The sequence below is a fragment of the Netta rufina genome (genome assembly GCF_964035555.1).
Source record: "Netta rufina genome assembly, chromosome: 1".
In the NCBI taxonomy this organism is placed as follows: Eukaryota; Metazoa; Chordata; class Aves; order Anseriformes; family Anatidae; genus Netta; species Netta rufina.
The window spans coordinates 183,879,718-183,884,921 of record NC_140123.1 but is presented as its reverse complement, the minus strand read 5'-3'; positions in this window follow the sequence as shown (position 1 = coordinate 183,884,921).

The following is a 5,204-nucleotide window of genomic DNA, read 5'->3' as shown; positions in this document are numbered from 1 at the left end:
AATGAAGCATGTAATAGTGTTTTGTCAACTGCATGAAAAATGGCTTTAGGACATTCTAGTTATAGGAGAGAGGAAAATTAAGAGAATCTGAGAAGTTAAAAAAGGTTAAGAACATGTTAGTTGATTTAATTCTTCCAGCACACAAAATACCTGCCTTGTGTACCTCCAAGGCTGAATGGTTATGCTAACCACTCCTTTTGGCAGGTAAGATACCTTCACCTCCTGGAGGACACAGGTAGACCTCGTATATTAGCAGCTGATGGATGACACCTACAACAGGCCATGTCCATTTGTTAATGGCTGTGGGCAGAACACAAAGCACTTCTGGGTGTTAGGCACATATTTAAGCATCGTTACATCAACTGGACAGTATCCCCAAGCACAGAGATTTTATGTTGCATACATTTCTTTTTCATTTAGTGCATTTACAAGAGAAGCAGCCAGTGAACCCTAATGTTGAAACTCACAATTCACAAGGTCTCAGACGTTCAGTACAGGCTGGGTCATAAACACTGAGAAAATCTGAGTGCAGGGAAGTGTGCTAGAGTCAAAGGTGTAGGATCTGAAGTAATAAAAAGGTTAAATACTGGAATACCTTACTTCCTCTCAAGCAAAAATGATTCTTGTGTTTAATGAGGTTCTTGGTCCAATATGGCTATACCATGCAGCCTTCGAAACAAGCAGCATGCTGCAAACTTGCATTCCTTGTCCTTTAATTTATAAACAGCTTAAAATACCAGCAGTGCATGTGCCTGCTTTTGCATTGAAGGATGGATTAGGGAAGTGTATTGACTTGTTTTCCACTTCAGTGAAAACACTTTCCATGCCATCTATAGATAACAATGAGCAAAGAGTCAGGCAATGCTGCTTAACAAACCCACTTACTTTAAGTGCACTTAACTGTAAATACCTTATTCCTGAAAAAGTATACTGCCTACATAGATGTGTCATAATGCTTCAATTTTTGAAACTGGAAGGCAGATGAGCTACCTCCTTGGGGACCATTTTGTAAAATTATGCGTACTAGGTGCAATCTAGTCCACTCACTGTCAAAAAAAAAAAAAAAAAAAAAAAAAAAAAAAAAAAAAAGGCATTTTCTAAAGGCATGTCTGTGAGCCCTAGGGATGAGTTTTGTCTGGAAGCAAAGATTAAGTATTCAGAGATGACAAAAAAATCACCTCCCTCTTTCTTCAACTCATGACTGTCATGAGTACAGACCTTCAACTCCACCACAGCAGGTGCTGGACACTGAGATACAACCCATAAAGAGCAGAATCACCCAGAGCAGCAGTTCTCGAATGAAGGCTTGGGTGCCAAAAGAGAAATTTGAATGGCTACTAGGTCCTACACCTCGCCCACACTACCATGGCCCTGGAGAGCCATTAGGAAAATGTATGCAGAGGCGGCTCACCATTCTGAGCGGTCTTTTCAGTGCAAATACAAAAGCACACGCTGACGCAGCCTCCTCCCAAGGGGTAAGTCCACCAGCCCACTCCCAAATGCAGCAGGGCAGAGCCAGTACCACTGAATGGCACAGGACTGCCTGTCCAGCCTCTTAAAAGCGGTTCTGCAAAATCTTGAGGATGTAGGCAGTGGTCCCAGCCTCTTCCTTCAGCAGCCTGGGCACGCTCCCATGCCAGCAACTTGTGCTTGCAAGCAGAAATTTGCTCAGAATTTACCAGGGCCAGTAGGCTCCAGCCAGCATACCCCAGAATCTTTGCCGGGAAAACTATAAACGTGTCCTGCTCTCTAAAGGCATTTGAGTAAGCCAGATCCACAGGAAGAAGTTCTGCACAGGCACTGTATAGACTGACATGTACAGACTTGAGGCATGGCCTTGAAACCACAGGGCAGAAAACTAACAGCCAGAAGCCAGCCCTCACCCGTATCTCACCTCCCTCATGTGCTTTCAAGCTGTGAGGTTATGGCCAGAGCTAGCTGGAGTTTGTCATGCAGCACCTTGCAGGATCACCGTGTGTGTCCTGCAGACACGGCTACATCATAGCCAGAGGCAGAAGAGCCTGGTCGGAGGTGGCAGCCAAGGGTACAGCCTGTTCAGCTCCATGAGCTTCTAAACATTTTGGGGTGGCTATACACAATTCTTGCATTTGTTCTGTCGGCATGCTCGAAAGTCGTGTGACAGCCGGTATGTGCACCCTGTCCTCACACACAGAACAAAGACACTTGATTTGGTATGCTGCTCAGGTGACTGAAGTACCGGTGTTTTACAAAGTGGCTTATCCAGGAACAAATTATGTATGTGTCACTGCTCTCCGCAATGAATGTAGAAAGTTTTATAATGCATTTGATAAATCCTTTACTTTTTTTTTTTTCATATCATTTAACTAAAATTTTATGTTCGGGATTGCTCTCTGCAATACACTATGCAAATGAAAAATAAATGTGGGAAAAATTACATCTCTAAGCAGAAAAAAAAAAAAAAAAAAAAAAAAGAAGAAATAAAATGTGCTGGGTGTAAACAAGGTTGGTTGTACCTGGCCTTATGGCACTGGTGTTATTAGCTGTGCCTGAACAGAAAGTTAGTCCAGCTTCCACAGCTGCACACATGCACTGCTCTCTTCCCAATGTCTGGAGGATGTTGTGCATGGAGGTCCCTCCCTTCTTCCAAAACACACCTGATGTGGGAGGAGAAACTCTGTGACCCCTTCAAGTAGCTTTTCTACCATGCTGTCCACAGTGGTCTAGACCTCTGTAACACTTAATGGCCATGTGTGGTCTCAGAAATAGGATGTCAGAGCTGACAGTCAGCCACAATCCATCCTTCCCGCAAGGCGAATGAGTGTGACAGTAAACACTCACCCTGAGCTAAGGCTGTTTTGAAAGATCACTTGAAGGCAAGTCGCAGAAAAACACACAGGCTGTTTCAGATGGGAACAGTGAGACCGGTGCCTGCACTGATTTGCCTTAGCTTCAGATACAAGGTCACAGTGGGAGAAAAGAAAAAAGGAGTAAAAAAGAAAAACAAAACAAAACAAACAAACAAACAAAAAAAAAAAAAAAAAAAAACAGAAAAACAGCACATGTTGTATAATGGAATGATTTTAATAACAAAATCACTCATTCCCCCCTCTTATTCACAGAGATTCATTCAGCCAGCCTAAAAGCTAACCTTCTCCCTCCACAGACTGTCTTTATATTGGTACTTGGTAATGTGCATACCACATACGGGAAGTTAACTTCTTTGGTCCTTGCCCAGAGGAACACATAGGAAGGATAGGAGCCATCACTGCTTTTATCACCAGTGCTGGTTCCAGCCAGCCAGCACCAATAGTTCTTGCTTCTACCCCAGAAACTTTCTGCAGCAACAGAGCAAGGCAGGTCCACAGCAAGGAGCAACACAGTAAGACCTGACATGAGCTCCTATGCCAGAAGCAAAACCTTGTATGCAATGTTAGTAGGTCAGAAGGATGAGGCACTACTGTCAAAAGGCTATTGAAGGATATTGAGACTAAGGAAGGATATTGAGATCGATGATAAAAAAGTGGCTCCTCTTTTGTGTTTTATGCAAAATGATTGCAATTCCAGTCACTGCCTATTGGAATGGCTCTACTACTTCAGAAGACCATGAGCAACAAGTGTTTAAAATTTATCAACTTACTCATCTAATGTTGTTTTCTTCAGCATATGATATGTCACCGGATAGATTACTCACCACATTTTTGAAAGCCTTCTCCAACATCCTATTTCAGTAACATCCACTAATTTATAGAGCACTGAGCCCTTAACACAGTCAAATTATTTTCATGTAACTACTAGAAAAATTAGCCCCTCTGGCCACAGTTCCACAGGTGGTACTGCAAATGTTTACAAACAAGACTATACCTTGCCTATCGTGCTTACAGCAACATTCCTGTGACGCTTGAGAAAGATTTTATCACGGCTGCTCAGCATTTGTTTTAAGCAGCTTATCAGAGCCACTGCCCAAAAAGCATCCTCAGACTCAACAAAAAAGTTACTATTTTTATAGTTCATGTATTTAATTAGAAGACTGCATACGCTACTTAGAACTGTTAATGCTTACAGCAGTCAGTTCATCTACCACATTGTTAGACCAGTATCTCAGAACTTTGCCCTCCTTCATCTGCAAGTGTCCTTGAAACACTTGGCCACTGAGCAACTATCCTGAATAATTTTTAAGCCTATCTACTATTAGTTGACAAGAACTGTTCAGATTTAATAGAATTTCCAAACCCACAGAATTCCCAACAGAATGCTTCTAAGTGAAGCACTCAGACACAGGTATCTGTAAGATGTTAGTAATGCATCAAAATGTAAAAGTGAATTACTCCTTTAATCTGTTTAAGAGAACTGATTCTACTTCAAAGCCTAGATATACTAGAAAATTCTGCAAGGTTCAGGAATGAAATTAGTAGTCCAGAAGCAAACTGAAAATTACTTCAAGCACAATAAAAATGCTAGGAAACACATGAGTTTTGGGGGCAACAATATCAGATGGTCCATAAAAAAAAGATGCACGTGCTCTCACCTGCTCTGTCAGAGAGAGATAAACTTCCACTGCAGCCCCAGACTTTCCTTGCCCAACAGAGGACAAGATTGTCTAGAATTAATGGTTTTTTTCAATTCCCAAAGAATATTCACATGAACCATTTACCTTTGTGACTAGAAAAACTAGATAACTGCAGATATGTAACTTCATAAATAGTTTCTCACCAACTGGAGTATTTGAAAGCGCTCTGATTAACAGCATTCTGGCAAGTAAGAATCTTTTCAGTATGGCCTTAATTTATTATTGATACTTAACTACAGGTATTAATTGTAAAAAAAGTCTGTATGAATAATTGATATCTTGATTAAAAAAAACAACAGTCATATGTTTCCACTGTGCAGTTTATTCAGTTTCAAATTAGAAAAAAATACTAAGTATTTGACAATTCACATGCATAAACTCAAACATTACAGCCCAAAAAAGTACTGATTTCTTTCAGTCTTGTATTAAGGCGTTCAGGAATTTCATCTAGGCAGACAAATATCTGGATTTAAAAAAAAAAAAAAAAAAGAACCAAAACGGAGAGACAAGCTATAATTCAGTTTTATTTCTGTTAACAAATATGATCAAAGTGAGTCCTGGTAGTATGCAGTTGCATTCTTCATCTCTTCAGTTGTATGTAGCTGATAGGAGTCAGAGTGATTGGGAAAGAAGAGTTATCTTCAGCAAGTTTTCT